Genomic DNA, 23,101 nt, shown 5'->3' with positions numbered 1-23,101 from the left:
AAAGTATTTTAAGAAATATTTTGTTGAAATCTGACCCTGATAAATTCTTTACAGTCTCCTTCTGTCATAGACCTCTGGAATGTAGGCGGATTCCCCACCCATTGTAACCTGCCCGAATTCATGCGGTATTAGGTCAGTTTCGACAGGAAGTTTTCACTTAAGTGCACGCATTTTAACGCAGTATGACCACTAAAAGAAGTGAGTGACGCTTTAGAAGTCATTAGAATTATGAACATGTTCTATGAAGCTAGAAAGGAAGCAGTGAAATTGCAACTGAAATTATGAACATAGAACGTAATTCAGAATGTGTGTATTGGGCAAGTTCGAGACAACAAAGTAAAATGACTGATTACTTCACTCCTAAGTAAAGTAGTTTGGTGAATAATGAACAGACTGTTTTAATACAGAATACTGTATTTATATTTGTAGGCCTACGTGTATTTTATTATGTTCGTGGTAGGCTTAAAAGTCAATATATAAATATAAAATAAGTCTAATTAAATTGGTTATTTTTCATTTTCCACCTCACTAGATTGATAATGTGAATCTTGGTTACTACGACACTCGTTTATAACAACATAATTTTTAAGGTCCCTTGGATGTCGTTATAACCAAGTTCTACTGTAACATTATCTTACAAACGGTTACTTAGCAATCATGCACTATATTACGTCATATCCAGTACTCATGTTTATACTACGTCATAACATTAGAGTGTGTAAATTTATAATAGTTTTTTTTTACATATTTTAATGCTAGAATAGTATAAAACCTTGTATGTAACAAGTGTATAGTCTTCATTATAAACACTCGCGAAAATTATTCTGCTCGCTTACGCTCACGCGCTGAACATTCAATCATGCCATTAATTACCAAGATTGTATCACAGTCTAGTATATATACTGTTCGCGCAACTTATCTGGGCAGCTAATAGAGCGGGGTAGCGGGGTGTAGCGAGGTTGCTTGTAGCGGTAGCATGGCAGGAGAGGGAAGGAGAGGGGCAGCGAGAGAGCACTAGGGAACCCAAGTGTCTAGATAAGTTGCGTGGACAATAGTCACAAAGCTCAATACGTAGGGAATATGCATCCATAGATAGTTGCTAACCACTAGGATCGCTACTATCGCCTCATCACAGACAATGCGAAATATACCGGCACAGTCTATTGTTCCTAGTACTCTCATCACCTCAAGCTTCGTGATTTTAGGCTGTATACTAGACTGTGATTATACTCTAGTTACATAAATTACTATTACTTCTTTGTTTTAGAAAATTTTAAGCTTTTTCTTCCTTTGCTAATATAGGCCTAATATAGAAGTTGTAGTAAAGAGTGGCTCTCTAGAAACTATTCCAATTTTGATTGCCTATGAAAGGATGACCTAAGGCGTAAGGAAATTTTTATCGTTTTTATTTTGGAGTTCAACTCAAATATTTTCGTCAACGATATGGGAAGCACTAATGAGTGTTGTATGTCGATGAGGAAATTGCGCAACAAAAATATCACTCCTAAAAGATAAATATGGTTCAATAAATCAAGCTAACCAACAAACGTCAGCGACAAGAATTTGCAATTGAGATCCTGGAGAGCATTAACAAAGACCAAGATGTTGTAATCATGTCATATTTCCTGATGAGGCAACTTTCTATTTGCCTGGTAAAGTTAACCAGCACAATGTCCCAACTATGGAGCTCTCAACACCCTCGCACAATATACTTATGGAGCATATTCGAGATATCCTTAAACTAAATATATGGTGTGGTCTTATGCAGGATATGAAAATTGAGCCTTTCTTTTTTATTAAGCCTACTGTCGCAGTGCCTCCGTATCTAGACATGCTAGAACAGGGATGCAGAACTGGAGAGAGAAGGGTGGAAGCATGAGGAAAGGACTGGTTCCCTTTCTACAGTCCACGAGCGTTGAATAACATCACCGTGTTCCATTCTCAGTAACATGGCGGATTACAACAGCCTGGTGCTCATGAACAAAATGACGAAAGTATTATTTCTGACCACAATAATTACAACACTTAAACTTAACCAACAAATTTGTATTAAATGCATTACATACGAATTTGTTGGTTAAGTTAATTTTCTTGTGTAATATTTGAAGAGTGAGATAATTCAATTTCAGTGATTTCAAAAATCGAATGTTTATAAACCTGTTTCCATATTTCAGAATACTAAAAACGGCAATAGTTTAGAATGTATTATTCATTATGTGAGGGGGGAAATAACATATTATGTAATTAACTAATTAAATATTTTTCAATAAGGATGTTTAATATTACAGTTTCGGAGTAAACCGCCTGTAGGAATCTATTTCAATACGAGCATGTTGTACACACATTTCTGGATTTTATGTATAGTATCATAAATGTAATATTTAACGTAAGAACGTTGTAATATTTGTAAGTATCCCAAGGTTGTAGTTCATAGTAATTATTTTTATAGGAGACAGCTGCTACAATTTCCAAGCGAGCCACAACCCTCCCGTAGTGGCGAGTGATCTTGACAAGACTGCCCTAGATGAACCTGTCCCTCTAGCAATGTTGTATTCTGTTCGCATCGTCCAGTGGCTTAAAATTAGTGGTTCTTAAATTAAATTTACACGAAAACCGTGCACGCTATGGAAATACGCCAGAGGAATAAATAATTCTTTATTACATTTTCTATGCATATGGACAAAAATTACGATCCTATGCGCAATAGTTACCGAATAAGAGGGTGTTAAACATTTGGGAAGTAACATTATTTTATGAGAAAACTATAAACTTTTCACGAATATGGTATTACACTTTTTGTTACATACAAGATGAACTATTCGCTCTGAAAATCTGCAGGCTTATTTCACTCCCACCCTGTATAGGCTACACACAGTATATCAGTTTACAGAAATTTTCAGTGTAATCTGACCAAAATAAATAAACACGTAAAAGTAGGTACAAAATATTCAGGATCTATGTTTTCATGTAGAATACATCTGATAGGTTCGCTGAGATAGAAAAAGACTATAGTGTTCCTTTTATAGATGATCTATTCATCACGAACGACCATAGGTTTATAACATAAGTAAAAAATGAAAGCTATGGAGTTAACGTAGAGATTTCTGAATTCGTTTAAACTTTTCTAAACCTGAATTTAAAGACCATGTCGTTTATTAATAATTTCGGCGGAGCTGTAACTAGGAAATTCTTTATTCACATGATCACTTTGGGAAATTATATGTTGGGTTTCAATGGCTAGGGTGTTGAGGACTTTTTCTTGATTAGCATATTTGTAATTAAACTTATAACCATTTTACAGAATATTATGTTCATTATCTGTAAATTACAGATCTGTTAAGTGAACTATTCTACAAATTTGTGTTATTCTAGCAAAAATTGTAACTCTGAATCGAACGACACCAAAAGGAAAACTGTGCGACGTGTCATTTCAGATGGCCGCTTTCGTTCTGTTTCTTCTCTTCTTTGTTTCTAGAAGTTTTATTTATTGTGCCGCGAGTCATTTACATGTAAATAACTAAGAAAAAATAACAATTGAGCTGGTGTAAAAAACAGGTATCTGCCGTTGTCGAGTAACGGTTAGCATATCTTACCGTGAAACAAGCGGGTTCAGGTTCAAATCCTGGTTGGGAAAAATTACCTGGTTGAGGTATTTTTCGGAGTTTTCCCTCAACCCATTAAGACCAAATTCTGAGTAATTTCGACGCTGGAACCTTGGCCTCATTTCGCTGGCTTTATCACCTTCGTTTCACTCAAACGCTAGATAACCATTGCAGTTGATAAAGAGTCGTAAAATAAACCTATTAAAAATTTAAAAACCGGTCGAACCAAATCTAGGAGCTGCATATAAAAACGTAAAGCGCAAATGATGAAAGAGCGATAGGATGACGAAATTTACAACAGCTACTATGACGACGTTGGAAATAATGATAGAATTTACCGGCGAAAACTTACAAATTAAATTTATTTAGTCTGAAATTAATGTGCGTGGAGTAAATTGAATCGGCATCAGGTTTATGTGATTCCGCTGCAAGCTCTGAGAACAGTCTTAATTGTTAAACATACCGCTGTTCCCCGTTCGCGGCAGAAATGCTTCACAGAAAGCTGTACAAGTGCCGGGGCATTCAATTTAGAGGGAGAATTCCAGGAAATTCTCCGCTATATTATATTTCCTCCGACAAGAGGAACATTTCCTCTCTCTACCGAAGTACTACTCTTTCCCGCAGGGAAATTTTAACAGCTTCTGTTGTTTCTTCTACCTAAAACCATTATATCCATTACTGCCGAAAATAGTTTAGTTGACATTGCCAGCTAACATGTGAGTCGACGTTACAAAACAAGAAGGAATAGAGATTAACTGTAGATACTGTACTTGAGTCAACGCGGCTGTTTCATAGAGGATGCTATTCATTCTAAATGAGAGCGAGAGAGAGAGAGCAACGGTGATTATTCTGAAAAGGCATAGAATGCATATTTTTGCATTGCTGTTGGAATTTCAGGTTACAACAAATCGAAGACTCCCCTTCCTCCTTTCTCTAGTAGAAAAGACTGTGAGAAAGACAACCTACTCGTTTGGATCATTACAAATATTTATAGGTATGTTGTATGGTTTCGCAAAATATAGGAATTAAATAAATAATTAATGTAATTGCCGTCTTAGATAGTTTGTCAAGATGCTAAGTGATTATTTATTCATATAATTAGCATAACATGTAGAACAATTTAAATTGATAAACGTTTTCGACAATAATTTGCCATCTTCAGATCGTTAAGAAGTGATGTTAAAAAAGTATGAACACTTTACAATGTTGATATACAAATAGTTTCATGGTTAAAAAAATTATCAAATAGATAATTAAAAATTATAAATAATAGTGGTAATTGCTAAAAAGTTTAAAATATGACTGAAAATTGAAATTAAAATTAATGTGTGGAAACACCATAAATCATCGTTGCTCCGGCAATAACTCCTATGTAACATATTTATCGATTTTCAGATTTTTGCTCTATTAAATAACTTAAATAGTGATACAGCAAATAATAAAATTTCCTATAAGTTATATTTCTTTCTTTCGAAAACGTAAGAATTCACAATCTCATATGCATTACTGCCATAGAAGAATAAAAGTGTTTTTTCTTCCTACTGAAAAATTTCATACTTTGCACATAGGAGTTATTGCAGGAACAACGACGAAATATTGTGTTTTAGCTATTATCGTAATCGTTGAACGACTTTGATACTACTACAGTACAGCAAAAAATGGATCCCAGTATCGGACATACAGTAAACACTATTTGTCATACTAGGTCTATTTAAAACAAATACAAAGCAATTAAAAAGAAGGAATAATTAGCATGAAGGTATTTTCAATCGTAAGTGAACATTTTTTATATTTATAAACTAAAAGGAACAACAAGAGAATACTGAATATACACACAACACAAATTCTTATTAAACTATTTGTAGGACAACTAGTGGATTTACTAACAATGATCACAAACAAAAAACCAATATTATCTTAATCGGTACAGTCCACATGCTCCCAAATGATTATCTAAGTCTATTAAATAATCTTTCTCTAGTTCTTCACATCAAACATTCCCATTTTAGGCAGCATAATATTTGAATTTATTGATTTTAGTTCCTTAACTGAGATACATTTAGTGACAGTGAAATGAGCAGCTGTCCTTCTGATCGTCATTCTCTCTTCACCACTTTCTGCAATGCACATTTCATATCCTTTACTTTCCACTTCCCTCTCTTATTCGTTTCCATCTCAGAAGAAAGGCCTAGAAATAAAAAAGGCCATAAAATCTTATTTTTAATTATATTCTCTTGTCCGGTACTGGGAGGACATGCTGTCCGATAGGGTAACTCGAGCGCTAAATTGAAGCTTCCTGGTATCCGCATCATAATCACTCGCAAATCAAAACCAATTGTATAGTACGTAGCCCTTTCAGTATATAATCCAAGAACTAGGCTATACATAATAATTGCTACGTTCACTTCAAGAGATAGTAGAGGGTGTAAAAAATAACACAACACTTGGAAAACATATAGTTCGCAGTAAAACACTTATATAATGTACTGTTAGTGACTGGTAAATCCGACCCTAGAACTTGGAGAAGTTAGGGGTGAAACTTGCTCCCCATCCACCACACTCTTCAGTAGCGAGAGTCTGTCAGTCAGTTTATGGTTGTCAGGTGGTCAGTTCCTCAATCTTGCCTCACTGCCTGCCTGTGTGTTGTACGTATTGAAAACATTTGGTCTGGTGATCTTTCGCTTTCGCGTTCTGTAATATATTACTAGCTCTTTAGTTTAGTTTTTGTTACAACAATTTAGTTTAGTTAGTGTGTTCTTCTTTATAATTGTTTCAAGTTTTTAGTTATAATAAATGTCGTCTTGGACTTACTCATTCGGTGTTAACATCCGACTCCCTCTGCCTAGTTTGAAAGCGGGAACCTGATTCCAATGCCAAGCCTGATTTGATAATTACTGATGATGACGCGTAATGAACTTCTTCGTTACTTTAGGCCTTTGTCCATTTCTTAATGATTCGAGGGAGTCTCGCTATCCTTCGGCAGGTCTTCGTACACATCTTCTTTCTTTGTCTTGTTTTATCTCCGCCTTAACCGACTCAACAAGCCAACGAGATGAAGGGGATGACATATCTCAGAACCAACAGTAGTATCTCTCACAATACAGGACCATCGTGGAGACGTTACAGGACAAGTGCAAAACCTACAGAGTCCTGTGGCATAGAGATAAACTTCACCCCACGTCAGGAATGGAACCACGGGCTGCCTAGCTGGGAAGCACACGCTGTCGTAACTACAGATCGTACACTTCTTTCTTGTGAACATTTATTGCTAGCTATTTTCACAACGCGACTTCTTAAAAGTATTATTTTATTCTAATGTTACAGCAAAGTGCTGGCTGGCACTTTCTCTTAATTTGCAGTTAGCTTATCGAAACAATTTTGAAATTGCTGTTGAGTGTGATTAACTCGCAATTTATTATACAAGTATGTTAATTCATTTACAGCTGTTGAAAGGATTGCGACTGGATTGGCATAACGTTTTCCCGTTACTAATTAAACTACATCATAGCGAACTAATATTTACTATTTAGCTGTAGTTATAGTCATTTTCAGAATACCCTCAGATCGCTTTAATGTGTATTTGCTATTTGATATTATATTACATTTCGGACACTGCAGTCCAAGTATCCAATAATGTTTTAATTACCATCCGTCACAAATGTTAGATGAAATAGTTAATTTCGGCGAACTAATGTACGTAGTAATTTACCAAGGGTCTTAGAAATCTTTCCAACTTATTTCCCTTCTGATCTTGTCAGAAATATGCAATGTGAATTCGTCCCTTTCTTGCAATATGTCATTTTGGTTAATGTTTGAATTTCGGCATTTCTCGTGTGATTTAACTAAGTGTATCCAACCGTTCGTATAGGGCTGTATTTTTAACAGCGCCCTTTTTTTTGTAACAGAAAGTAACCAAGTAATATGTAATAGTAAATAAAATATTTGAACAGGTTAATGTGTTCAGTTAATGGGAAGGCTGTTATCAAATACAGCTAAAACGGTTTCTGAGGCTAATATAATTGAAGCAACACCATTATGATTCACCAGTGAGTAAAATGTTTCCTTTATCAATAGTAGCGGTAGCAGGACAGTCCCTTCTCTACCCCCTACCTCTATTTGTCACGTGTTTGTTGACAGCGTGCGGACTGTTAGAAGTGGAGTGGGTGAAATTCGTTACAGGGCCGGATTTACCAGTCACCAACAATACTATAACGCGTCTCGACCTGTTCGAATGCAGTGAATCAGTAAATACTCTGCAATGATTCATAGTAACCGTCTACCATCTACTGGGCATAGCAAGAACTACGTTTGTCCGATACTAGAAGCTGTCCGGGGCTGGGGGACGTTTCCCTATATCTCAATATAAAAATTGTCTGCCATTTTATTAAAATGTGTACCAAATCAGCATAATAGCTTACTAAAACACTTTACTTTCATTATGAATATGAAATATAATTTATTGATTTGACAAGAGTCCACAAAATTGACTTATAGAAAATTCATAATTAAATTTGATTACTGACTTTACGAATGTCACACACTATGGTCTTCGATGAAATGAGAATACGTTCTTTAGCAATCGTCTTGACCGTTGCTGGTAAATCAGGCACCGATATTACACTAATACTAATATGAGCTAAATGAATACAAGTAATGATAACAATACTGTAAAGCATTCATTAAGGTTAGTAAGTAATATTTTTAATTTGTTTCTTACGCACCTCTAAAAGATGTACCGCTTTTCTACCTAGTATTGTGTTTGTTAGTGGTTAACCTCTTTTGTTATATAGAAATTCCCAGTGGATTAAACTGCTAATATATCAACATTAATGGAAACATTTTCACATGGGATTTGAGCATCATTATTGTTTATTTGATTAAAATTAATAACGTCGTACATGTACTACTGCGTGACAAAACACTCATTTTGTTTATTGAATAAATCAAACAATATTGTTAATGAAACTAGTTCCGCGTAAATATTCAAAGGTTATTCGCATCATCTGCTTTATCCATAATCGAATCTAACGCAATCGCTAAAGTGACACAATATGAACACATACAGTACGCATTCAATTTAAATGGGAGTAGGGAAAAACGAAAAGGTACAACATGAAACGAAACACCTACTGTAATTTAGATGTAATACGAACTTTTCAGTAAATTATATGTAATCATGTAACGAAAATAAACATACGAGTAAAACACAAAAAAGAATATAGAGAAACCACATACAATTATGTAACGAAAAACGTGGTAGAACATTCAAAGTGTGTCGGAGAACACAGATGTTATAATGACAGGAGTCTAAAAACTAATACAAGGTGAAGCAGAATGAACTCATGATTTTGAAATCTTTACTACTCACTAATCTGCCATTAACATTTATTGATAGACTTATCAATTAGGAGGCACAAGTTTGCCATTTTTACAGAGCACAAATTGAAAGTTATTTCGTAAAAATAACGCCTGCCAGGTGTTGTCCATTGACACTGATGCACTCTCTCATTCGAGTCTTATTTTTCGTGACGCGCAGTAGCATATCTGGAGGAATTTCATCAATTTGTTCCCTAATTCTCTGCTTAAGGGTATTTAAATCTACTGGACGAGTTTCATACACTTTATTCTTTAAATAACCCCACAAAAAATCACAAGGAGTATCGCATGTTGTGTTTATTTACACTACCAGACAATTCAAAGTGGGCTTCATCTGACATCATTAAGTGACGAATAATCCCTATATCTTGGTTCATTAAAAAATAAATTCATTGCAAAATTTCATTCTTGAGCTGAAGTCAGGGTCCGAAAACTCTCGAACTATTTGAATTTTGTGCGGATGGTAATTTAAGTCTATGTGCGATATCCGACGAAGAGACCTGATGGACATGTTAAGGGCAACAGCTTGTCGACGTGCAGATCGTTTTGGACTGCGAATAACAGCAGCACGAACTTTTTCGATATTCTCCGGTGTACGCACAGTTTGATCCCTGCCTGTAGGTTTGTCATCTCTTCAGAAACTGTCGATAGTAATTTCTCAATTCAGTTATTGATTGTGTTGCGATCCGAAACTCTTCCATTCTTACAACGTTGAAATGCTGCCTGAATAACCGCTGTGTTATCACTGAGTCTCCGTTAAAAAAATTTCAAGAGCGAATGGCTGATGTTCTGCTGACCAACGAGGCATGTTTATTCAGTACATTTACTATATTTGTAAATCTAAACAATTGAAACTATAACCTTAAATGGCATACCTTGACCAATATTCAGCATGTTTTGCTGCTAGATCTATGCAAAAGATAGTAAGTATCAATACCTTAAAAACAAAAAAGAGTAGGCCTAATTAGAATAATAGTAGGTGCCAAATCTAGGGAATCTTGTAGGACTATTTAAAAAATATTTAAATAATGCCCATGGCTTGTCAGTATATCTTTTCATTAATAATCTTCCTCTTATGTAATCGTGAAAACTTTGTAACTAATTCAACAGTTCATAGCATAAATACATGTCAAAAAATGACTTTCATACTCCATCGGCAACTCTATCATGCTATCAAAAAGGAGTGCGTTATATGGCAGTAAAAATATATCGATATAAAAAATGAAACTCAAAACATAAAATTATTTAGGGCAAAATTAAAGAAGTACCTAATTTCTCACGCCTTCTATTCTGTAGGTGAATTCATGACATTCAATAACGCTTCATGAAATTGATACTAAAACTTTGTGTTGTACTAGTAGACTATATTGTAAATCTCTTCTGTATATATTTCATCTAGACTGTGACTATAAATTAAGACTTTATAATAGTATTAAGTTTTTTGTCTTGTTCCATATTCTAGCTGTGAATGTTAATAAATACAATACAATACAATGTTATGCCATGCTTCAATCCACTTCAACTATCGGACGGGTATTACACAAGTCAAAATTATGAGTTAATTCTGCCCCACCTTGTTTAACTTACCATATTAAAATCCCAATTCGTCACACTTGCTCTTAATTTGTCTTCATTCTTTTCGTTCTCGATATTATGCATCTGGATCTAACTTTAGATTGTTAAACACATTAAATACAAATTGAAATAATACCAATTAGCTTTAAGTCCTCACTTAGTGAATAAATTAATCCTCTCATCACTAACGATATCTTTATATTTTTCAACATGGAACACATCACAATGCCGCTTTAAATGATATTTTCTGCACCTGACATGTTTTTACGAATAAGACACAGTTCATCTCCATACTACGATTCTTTAAAAAAGAATAACAATTTCCAATCATTATTAAACTCAGTTCCAAGGAGATACGTAGTAGATACTTCACCCCTGATCTGTACGAAACGAACTCCCTACTCTCCCCGTCCCCGCTACCTTATAGAAGGGTAGCACTCCTTCCCGCGAGGGAACAAACCGGTTTTCATTTGCCCGTACGGATAAAACGCTCATACGGGAAGCCAATTGCCAGCCCTGGTGTAAATGATGTCACGGTTATTTAAAACCAAATACTCTAGAGTATTTGTTTAAACTCAGATTTCTGGACACGATTACGTGATTGAAAACATTTTAGATCATTTATAATATTGTCGGAATCCAGGATAGTAGAACTAGAAATGTTATGAAATCAATTCAGTTGGGATGAGACACGAGAGCACAGATATTTCAAACAACAGACGTGAAAGAATCTCATACGTGAGGAGAGTTCTAAGCCCATGCGTAAGCCCAGTTTGATTCACACGTGAGGAGCTGGACGGATCCTGCATACTTAATCATCCAATTCAAGAAATAATAGGGCATAACTGCGGCAGAAGAGGTCTGCAAACGGATGTTAGTGAAAAATGTAGAATAAACAAAAGATAGGCGACATTAAGAATACATTGCATGTATGTATGCATGCATAGATTTATATATTTATTCACTGTTAACTTATATTTACTTATTTACAGTAGAGTTCAAGTGGAGAATATGAGAAGAAATGTAGGACGAAAACTGTTGGACCGTGAATGGAATGAAAATATGCAAGTACTGAAAATAAATCGTGAATTTAATGAAAGTGAAGATTAGAAAAGTAAACACAACTCATTAAAAATGAACGAACAATGTCCCATTATCGTACATCAATAGTCTATCCTTCATACATTCCAACATGACTGAAGTGTTGTAAACATTATGTACAGTAACTTCAATCCTCACTTTAAAGGCTGGTTCACAATAAACCGGGAACGGAAACGACAACGAGAACGAGAAAGGAAATATTGTTAAAATAAATGTATTAAAATGTGAGCATTCACAATGGTTGTCGTTGTCGTTTCCGTTCCCGGTTTATTGTGAACCAGCCTTAACCTGCTTGGCCGAACAAATTATGCCTTGCTGCCATCCTCCATTGGTATAAAAATAAGATATTAGCAAATTTTGTGATTATATAGTGCGAATAATTTCTAAGCCACAGGCCTACATTTTAGAGAAAAAAATTATGAGAATATTTTATTGGAATCAGATAGCTTCAGAATGAAAATATACATCGCGAAAGTAAATAGTTTTCTTTACGAGTATATGGACCAACAAAATTGGTTCCAAGAATATTATTTTTCTCTGCAATCACAAAGAAAAGAACAAAATGCCTAAAATAAGTTTTGTTTATTTTGATTCAACGATTCATTCTTGGAAATAAAACCTTTAGATCGTTCCCTCTATGTATTTCCACCCAATATAGACTCTACAGTGTCGATATTGGTCCTGGATGTACAATTTTTCGATTAAAATGCCCATTTACAAAAGCAAATTCACTGATAATCCCAGATAAGTAATATAAATTAGATTTCGGATTTTATATGTCCGTAGTTCTCCGAGAAGCTTTCTTCTGCAATTCCACATTGCTGTGTTTCGCAGGATATATTTAAAATAGGCTAATTTTGAAGTGTATATCACATATATTCCAAATTAAACAATTAATATTACTGGTATTGTTTTTGTTTTGATGATCCACATGCGACATCGTCATCAGATCATTATATTTTTAAATCTTCTCTAATTCCGCTATCGTGACACCCACTCCTGTTCCTCATTACCAAGTCCGGCTTACTGAATGACACGGTTCTATTTGCGTTCATTGATTGATTCCAAATTACTGATGCTTGTTCATCTTCTTAGTTGACACTAGGATTAGCTTATGTTCATATCATTTATCTGCTTCCAACAGTTATACAAACAGCATAGTGGATCAACGAATATACGTCATGTCGCTTCATACTGGGAGGCGCACGATAAAGTAGCTTGGGTCAGTATAAATAAAACCAGAGTAATATAAATACGTGGAGTCCCTTCGTTGTTCATAAATGGGGGTAAAAACTATTAGCCAATCAAAGGTCATTTAATACATTTGTATGTACTGTGTACTACGTTATTGGTCTTATGTGCCCGCCCCTGCCTAAGCGAAGCAACCACTGCTGAGCAATGAACTCACTGATTCGTAGATAGAGGACGGGTGTGTAATCAGCCGGGTGAGTACAAACACTATTTACTATTTTAATAGTACGTAATACTGAGGATGATGTACTTGTCTTTAAGCGTTGGAGGGACCACGCAGCAGATTTCCCACAAGTTTCAACTTAATTTTTTGTCTGAGTAAATGTATTATAAAAGGATATCAGTCTAAATGACTTAACATATTTTTGTCGTAAATGTTAAAACAATTATTTTATTTAGAGAAGTTATCACTGAAATTATTTACTCTTATATTTGTATGTGTTATTAAAAAATCTTTTCTTATATTTGTATGTGTATATATATTTAGATGCTCAAATAATTCTTATTTAAGTTTGTATCTTCATGTACAAGTGAAAACGAATTTATTTCTTCTTCTTTACTGTATCTTTTGATGTCAACGTCGAGCATGAGGAAAAGCGATCGCCTTATCAGTAACGTATTGAGTGGTGTTCCTGTAGTGGGCAGAGCCAGCTAGCTTTCCAAATTAGAAGTTTACATAACAGAAGATTCCAACGGAGGGACTCCACTGTATAAATAAATATGAAGAAAAGTGCTGGAATGATTCACCATCATAGAAGACACTCAAAATATGACCCAACACCTAAATGACAGCTGTGTGCAGTAGGGGATGAAGATAAATGCAAACAAGACGAAGACCATGGTCATAGGAAGAAAAGTAAAAAGGTAAACTTGCGAATTCTAAAGGAGTCAGTAGAGCAGATACTTGGAGTGTACTATAAGTAGTAATAGAAGCTGCTGCCAGAAAGTTAAAAGAAGGATAGCAACGACAAAGGAAGCTTTCAATAGAAAAAGGAGAATTTCCTGCGGATCTTCGGAAAAAGATCTAAGAAAGAAACTAAGTGAAGTGCTTTGTGTGGAGTGTAGTATTGTATGGGCAGAAACATAGACATTAAGACGAAGTGAAGAAAAGCGACTAGAAGCACTTGAAATGTGAAGAATAAAGTGTGTGAAATGAAAAAACAGCTGTATTGAAAAGATTGGGTGAAGAAAGAATAATGCTGAAACTATCAGGAAGAGAAAGAGGAATTGGTTAGGTCACTGGCTGAGAAGAATCTGCTTATTGAAGGATGCACTGAAATGAATGGTGAACGGGAGAAGAGTTCGTGGCAGAAGAATATATCAAACGTTAGACAATATTAAACTATATGGATCATATGCGGAGACTAAGAGAAAGGTAGAAAATTGGAAAAACTGAAGAATGCTGGGTTTACAGTGAATGGCCTGTCTTTGGGCAGAACATTATGAATGAATGAGCATCAATGTGGACGTCTAAACATGTTTAGGTAACATTATAAAATTATTTACATCGATGGTGGCCATTACATGGTTGATAATATTATTCTCCTTCCGTTCCTATATTGTGTGTGAATTTGTTTCCTACGCCGTGCTATTCTAGGTCACCACATATAGTCAAAAGTGGAAAGGTCCGGAGAACGTGGAGGCCATACATTTTTCTTATCGTTCCTTTTTCAGACAAAACATTATAGATTTTCTGCAGGGTTAACTGAGGAATATGACATGTGACTTATTCCTATTGAAAGAACATGCTCAGTCTTTCCTCTTGAGTGAGTTTAACACAAAATTGATAACGCAGCAGACGATGATGCATTTTAAAGGGTGATAAAATAGTTATCATGATTTCGTAAAAGATTGAAGTAACGTTGGGAGACCTGTCCCATAGATTTACGGCATATAAAAAAACTCTTTCCCTACCAGAGGACTCGAGGTAAAATTTGTTGGCGATCTTTGATCCACGTTCAATTTTGTCGCCGAATAACATCTTTAATTGGAAACGCCGTAAAATAAAATACTGCTAGTACTACTAGCAATGCAGCAGATATTCTAATGCTATTAGATCAGTTTTAAACGTAAATTCGTATTCATATGGAGGAGTGTTCACATTATTCTGAAAGGATAATTTATGTCGGTAATGCTTCATTATGAAAGCTAAACGGACATAACACATAAAATGCACTACAGTGTCAAAGAAAGTATACTGTGTAATTATTTTATTGCTTTAATTCTAGAATGGACGTTCAACGCAATTATTGACATTTCTTAAAATCCCTACCAGCATTATTCAAAACAAAATGGGCATTTTATTTTGCAAAGAATAAGACAATCTTTTCTACAAAAAAAAAGAAAAAAAAACGTTGTGAAAACACGTGTACGAACTTTAGTTTTAAATATATAGTACGTATGTAATTTCAGAATATGGGTTTAAAATAACGATAGATCTAATAAAGCGATGTCTCAAAAAGCACATAGGCCTATAGGTCTGTACGCCCATTTTCCGTAGAGCGTCGCATTACCATAACATGCATGTGTATGCCCATTTGTATTTGCAAGAACCTCACCCGGTCGGTGTTGATATGCTTGAGTCAACAAAGGCGAAATTGGAAATCAATTGAGCATGAACAGCATAATGTGGATGTTTTGTGTTAGATACTCATAAATAACTGGTTTCAATATTTCCTCTGTTGGTTCCAGTTTTCTACTGCCTATGGCTGAACACAGTCTGTTATAAGTTCTTACACATTTTATCTGTGAATGCACAGTTAGATGTCAGTCATTGTTTACGGCAAATTTCAATTTCTTGTTTTCATTTAGGTAATACCACAGTCTAGTATATAGAGTCACGAAGCTTAAGTTGTGAGGGTGCTAGGAACAATAGCATGTGCCGGTATTATTTCTCATTGTCTGTAATGAGGCGATATTAGCTATGCATATTTACTACGTATTGAGCTTCGTGACTATATACTAGACCAGACGCGGCGAAAAAGCGACTCACGAGCACATTGTGGCTCGCAAAGATAGTTGTGTATTTCTACCTCCCACAACCCCCACCCTCTCACTCACTGGAGTCAAACTCCGTTCCATTTGTATTTGCCTCTGATCTGCGAGTGGCGTATCGTCGCAATGTCTCTCTCCAATACATGTACTGTACATCTACAGAAACGAAAGTTTCAAGTAGGATGGGGGGACGCATTTTTTTTGCTGCCAATATGGTGAGAATACTAAATGTATAATTTGTTCGCAAGTATTACAAGGAAAACGGTTGTATAACATAAAACGGAATTATACTACATGTCACCCACATTATGGAACATTGAAAGGTAATTGTTATTATTATTATTAGTATTATTATTATTATTATTATCCTATTACTATTATTACTATTGTTATTATTGTTATCGGAATAATTATCAGTCTTTATTTGCGGATGAATAGTCATACTCTTATTTCGTTAACAGGTATAGACCGAGCAAATATACTGCTGGAATTGAAAGAAAGAAATGAACCCCAGACTACTAGTAATACACAAAGCATGGCACAGAAAAGGAACCACGCTAGTTATTTGGTAGCTTGGGAAATTGCGAAGAGTTGTAAGGCATTTCAGGAAGGGGAATTTCTAAAAACCTGTATGATTAAAATTGCTCAAGTTTTGTGTCCACAGGAGGTTCCTAATGTGGCCTATGTTTTCTTGTACATTTCTCTTTTCGTTGTACGTACGAAACTTTAGTTTGTAGCCTTGTACTGTATAAAATTATATTTAAATGCTGGACGTAAGAAAATGAAAATCCGTTACTGAGTCAGACAGTTGCTTCACTTCCCCTTCGGGTGTCCACCTCCCTCCACAGGTGCTATGCACGTTGCAGGTTACACAGTGGCTCGGCGCACGAACTCTTCTTCGCCACGGCTGTACTAGACTGTGGTAATACCATAAATCTTAATAAAAAATTTCCAGAAAAATACTTTAAGTGAATTGTGTTTTCCTGTACGCGGAGGCTGTTCAGTAACCTTTATATACATATAAAACATCGAGTCAAAGTCAGGATACGAGAATAAAAATGTCAGAAGGAAGCGAAATAGGGAAAGGAGTACGACATGGATGTCCTTTATTACCTAGCCTGTTCAACATCAATTTGGAGGATTCACTAAAGAACTGTTTTCAGAACATGGAAGGAGTGATAGTAGGAGAACGATGAATAAAGAGTGTAAGATTTAGCCTACTAATGATATGACGTTGTTAGCAGAAGAGGAGATGATACTAATGGATATGTTACTCGAGCAGTATGGAATAAAGATAAATGCAAACCAGACGAAGACTATAGTCATAGGAACAAACATAAAGAAGGTAAACTTGCAAATTCTAAATGAGGCAGTAGAGCAAGTGGACAGCTTCAAATACTTGGGGTGTACTGTAAGCAGTAACATGAGCTGCTACCAGGAAGTCAAAAGGAGAATAGCAATGGCCAAGGAAGCTTTTAATAGGAAAAAGGAGCATCTTCTGCAGATCTCTGGAGAAATAACTAAAGAAAAACTAGTGAAGTACTTTGAGTGGAGTGCAGCATTGTATAGGACAGAAACATGGACATTACGACGAAGTGAAGAGAAACGAATAGAAGCATTTGAAATGTGGATATGGAGAAGGATGGAGCGTGTGAGTGGACAGACAGAATAAGAATATAATTTAATTCATGGCCCCCTTATTCTCTGTAAGTTAAGCTAAGCTTTCGTCTATGATTAATCAATTCATGGACCCCTTATTCTCCGTGAATTAAGCCAAGCATTTATCTATGATTATATAGCCCTTGGCCCACTCATTCTTCTTATTATCCACGTGATACATTTGTTGATATACTGATGTATTTGTTCCTGTTATAGGGCTACAGGCTACATATGCATTGCGATACACAATTCCGGAGAATTTTTACAAAATAATAGTTTATAAACAGTAAAAAATTTGACTTCGTATATTTTCAGACCTAAAGCATAAAAAAATGAAAAACTTAGTAAAAGATGCCATTTAAAAACAACTCCTTCATAAATTGAAAATTTAATTTGTGACAACTAGTTAAAAACATTACGTATTTCACCCTCCTAAAACTTTTGCATATAAAGATTATTCATAAAATTATAAATAGAAAAGCTACAAGCAGTATTCTACAATTTTTACCCAACTTGTATATCTTGTACGTAAACTAACAGATGTAGTCGTATCTATCGTAACTATTGTTGTCATAACTGTCGTTATATTAATAAATTATAGTCGTAATTCGATGGTGTTTGGGTAAAGGGAGATAAGTCATAAAAATGAGTTTTGAGTTAAATGAAAATTAAACATCAGACTCTTATTGCAAATAATTTTCCACAAAAATAAAACACATCAAATGCTATTATTCTTTTGTTATTTGCACGCCCATTTGTAGAATTTAACTTGGGTATTACCCCTGAGGAACAAAACACCATTTGCTCAAAAAATTACTTAATCCCCTTTACCCGAACTCCATCGAATTTTTGTAGTAGTAATAGCCGTGATCATAAAATTCGTAGCTGTACTATTAATTGACTTAATAGTCATAGTTGTAATAAACACGTCATAATGATCGTAGTCATTGCAGTAATAGAATTTTAAGATTCCTTAAATGCAATCTGATTACTATTCTTTTCTTCTTCCAGGCATCAATAACAACAGCTCAAGTTAGATCATGTAAGTGATCATTTTTGCTGGTGTATCTTCGCAATAAAGTAGACTGTGGCAAGTCTGCAGCCGATTCCTTCTGACAGCAGCAGTAGCGGAGAGTTAATGGCTTCAGCCGCGAGGAAACTCGACCCAGCACACAAATTAAGAAATATCTGTTTCAGCTGCAGTTCTTCACAGGAGGAGAAAACAGTTTAATGTTGATCAGTTAAGACTGTTTTCAGAGAACGCACCAGAATAGTCTACATCGTGACTTAGAAATTCGTAGTCGACGTGAATGAATGTCCCAAAATCTTAATCTACTATAAATTCCAACAAAATCCGCTCGGAATGGCGGTATCGGTGTGTCTTCGTAACTAGAAAATATTTCGTTATTATAATACATACTTCATGCGACAGATTCTGAACGTACTGAAAATTAATAATAATGTCCAGTGAAATGCGTATATTCTACTCCAGTGATTGTTAGGGACGGAAATTTTACTTGAAGCAAGTAAAGCGATAGGTTTGGAAACAAATCCCGAAAGGACAAAGTATATGATTATGTCTCGTGATCAGAATATTGTACGAAATGGAAATATAAAAATTGGAGATTTATCCTTCCAAGAGGTGGAAAAATTCAAATATATTGGAGCAACAGTAACAAATGAAGAGTCCACTGCAAGAATGATGGATGCCATTTGGAACACATTTTGCAGGACACGCAATTGAAAGTTTGAAATGCTTAGCGCTCAAAGCTTAACTGAGATTTTCCGATCATTACTGGACAACGACTAACAGTGTTAATGCCATATAACTCTCTATGTACATTCTATATGTCTTAAGCTATGCATTGACAGTCTTGGTTCATTTTCGATAAGAAAGTGACATCCATCATTCTTGCAGTAGACTCTTCAAATATAAATGACACTCGGGAGAAAATTAAATGCAGAATAAATATGGGAAATGCCTATTATCATTCGGTTGAGAAGTTTTGTCATGTATTCTGCTGTCAAAAAATCTTAAAGTTAGAATTTATAAAACACTGGTTGTTCTGTATGGTTGTGAAACTTGGACTCTCACTTTGAAAGAGGAACAGAGATTAAGGGTGTTTGAGAATAAGGTTCTTAGGAAACTTTTTGGGGCTAAGAGGGATGAAGTTACAGAAGAATGGAGAAAGTTACACAACGCAGAACTGTAAGCATTGTATTTTTCACCTGACATAATTAGGAACATTAAATCCAGACGTTTGAAATGGGCAGGCATGTAGCACGTATGGGCGAATCCAGAAATGCATATAGAGTGTTAGTTGGGAGACCGGAGGGAAAAAGACCTTTTGGGAGGCCGAGGCGAAGATGGGAGGATAATATTAAAATAGATTTGAGGGAAGTGGAATATGATGATAGACACTGGATTGTTTTTGCAGAGGATAGGGATCGATGATGTGCCTATGTGAGGGCGGCAATGAACCTGCGGGTTCCTTAAAAGCCATTTATAAGCAAGTAAGTAAATAATAATAATGCTACCCATAATAATATAAACTATAATAACATTTAAACTTCTCACACTAATCGGAACTGAAGGTGGTACAGTAGAATTACAACCACACCAACTCAAACAAGAAACTGTAGACCAGAAAGTTTCGACTTTATGGATTGTAAAATGTACAGTCTGCAAAGAAACAGAGAGTTTTTATGGCTTTGACCGAAGACAGAATAATAAATAATAGCACGATTGCAACTTTACATTAAGTAAAGATATAAACAATAAAAATATAATTGTATCAAATGCAATACTTTATCAGAGTACAATGAGTGATAACTCAACATTTTCCAAAACAAACTGCAATGCATAATATAGGTAATGATACTGAGGTTCTACACAAGAAACTGGTTACGAAATGTAAGATTCAGACCTCTGCAAACTGTAAGTGATGCCCAGTACTGATACACCCTAGTTACATATAATGGACCTCACAGAAAACGATTTGTTAAACTGTTGAATAATTCACGATACGCAAAAAACGGCAAGAAAAGAGTAATAAAACCTATTTGAAATATAATCACAACTTTATACAGAAACTTTTATAATGGCGTTACATACAACGTGAGATTGATTTGGAGCAGGTGACGTCATCTAGCGATACGCAAGAGGGTGAAACTTGTGGCACGGATTGGAGGGTCTCGCGGCAGCCGAGGCAGTGTAACTCGAAAATACAAAGCGATATAACGTTCGAAGCGGTGTGTAACAATTCGCAACGAACCGGGCTACAACCTCAATTGAGCAACAATTAGCAGTCGATAAGTTAAATGAAAAATATTTGAGAATGTATTTGAGTGAAGAAAGAAAATTCACAATGTTGAGGTATACGCAGCGCAAATGAAAAATGGCATAAAAGCAACGAGTAACAAACGACAGAACACGATGGTTACTATAGTAACCGACATGTTTACTCTCAATGCATACAAGATGGAGATCTGTTATAAAATAAAATTTATTATTTTAGAAGCCATATTGAGATTAGTATTTCAGATAAATTGAAAGTATTTTAATAAAGAATTGTTTTTAATTTCAGTCAACAACTTATCGATTAATACAGAAAACAATTTTCTGTTTTTAAGTTTCACATATTTATATATCCACAAATTTTTTCGATTTTTTTTAAATCATCAGGTAGAGATACAAAAAAGACCAACTGAACATAGGTGAAATAAAAAAATATATAAATATACACACAGTATTAATAAAGCTGTTATGTTAGTTTTAAACAGCTTTATTAATAATGTTTCTATATTTATATATTTTTCTATTTCACCCACAGTATGTTCAATTGGTCTATTTTGTATCTCCATCTGATGATGATTTTTAAAAAATCGAAAATATCTGTGGATATATAATGATGTGAAACTTAAAAACAGAAAATTGTTTTCTGTATTAACCCATAAGTTGTTGACTGAAATTAAAAACAATTCTTTATTATAAAATTTATGCTTGACCACTGAACATGAGTTTATTCCTTCATTCTCATACCTTACATTCAACATCCCATTCCGAGAGACGTGTTCACGCATAAATTTTACCGCTGAGTTTCTGATACTATCTACTGCGATTTTCTTCCTTATTTAGAACTTCTGCAATTAGGCATTTGACTTGTTTCATTGAACGGTGCCTTTTAAAATACACAAGAAATTCAAAATACTTGAGCTGATAGTTTCAAAATGGTTAAATAAGAATGGCAGTTTAAAGCAAAATACATGTGGAAACTTTATCTTCTATCTCTTTTGTCCACCATAGAGATATTACTGGTTCTCCTGTAAACCGAGTTGGTCAGAAGCTGTCAGCTGGCTGACTGTGGCTAGCCTGTAGATTAGTCCGCCATGAAATATATAATTTTTTAATCTCTTCTGATATTTATAGGTTTCCACTTATGTCCACACGTAATGACCGTTCTCCGTTACAAAACGTATTCAAATCGAATTACTTCCAACGCAACGAAAGGGTTCTCTGTGGAGTAATGAACGACCACGATCGTTTCATTTCTATTCATTGCATGTTGCTAACTCAATACAATCGGAGTGCCGCTGCAATTTAGCTTAAAAGGCCATTAACTGCAAATGGTGCCCCGTTAATTCTTCCTAAGAATTCTAATAGAAAGACACTGAGCGCAATCGCATTAACTGGTTCGATGAGCAGGAATCATTGGTGATTAAAATGATCATTAACGAGTTAATTGATTAAATTGTACAAATCTGATGCGATATTCAGTTTGATTCTTATCTCTGGGGTTCATCAACACTTTGCAACACGTCTCGTTACAATGCGCGACGGCAGATAATAAACTAAGTTATATGTAAAATTTGGTTAATTCTCTATCACGCCATATTCTGCTAAAATCTAAATACTCAGAATGCTTTGTTGATTTCTTTTATTGTTTAGAGAGTAATGTTCTATTTATGATACGGGGCACAAGACCGAAAGAAAATAGTTCATAATCCGTTCAGAATTTTTGTTTTCCTTTCCACGCCCATCGCTGGAAAAAAGCTTCATACTTTTGTGTCAAAGTATACGATGCGTCACCAATCACAAACATATCAATTGGTTACTTACTTACTTACTTACTTACTAGCTCTTAAGGAACCCGGAGGTACATTGCCGCTCTCACACAGGCCTGTCATCGATCTCTATCCTGCGCAAGATCAATCCAGTCTCTATCATCATATCCCACCTCCCTCAAATCTATTTTAATATTATTCTCCCATCTACACCTCGGCCTCCCCAAAGGTCTTTTTCCCTCCGTTCTCCCAACTAACACTCTATATGCATTTCTGGATTCGCCCAAACGTGCTACATGCCCTGCCCATCTCAAACGTCTGGATTAATATTCCTAATTATGTCAGATGAAGAATACAATGCGTGCAGTTCTGTGTTGTGTAACTTTCTCCATTCTCCTGTAACTTCATCCCTCTTAGACCCAAATATTTTCCCAAGCACCTTATTCTCAAACACTCTTAACCTATGTTCCTCTCTCAAA

At 35.2% G+C, this 23,101-nt stretch overlaps 1 protein-coding gene across 1 annotated transcript in view; it reads right to left on the bottom strand.

Annotated features, from left to right (window-relative positions):
• Positions 1 to 23,101, bottom strand: part of LOC138695208 (uncharacterized) — a 666,755-nt gene that overhangs the window by 576,793 nt on the left and 66,861 nt on the right. The window lies entirely within an intron of this gene.

Source organism: Periplaneta americana, chromosome 2, assembly GCF_040183065.1.
Source record: "Periplaneta americana isolate PAMFEO1 chromosome 2, P.americana_PAMFEO1_priV1, whole genome shotgun sequence".
Taxonomy (NCBI): domain Eukaryota; kingdom Metazoa; phylum Arthropoda; class Insecta; order Blattodea; family Blattidae; genus Periplaneta; species Periplaneta americana.
This window is presented reverse-complemented; position numbering and strand designations above follow the sequence as displayed.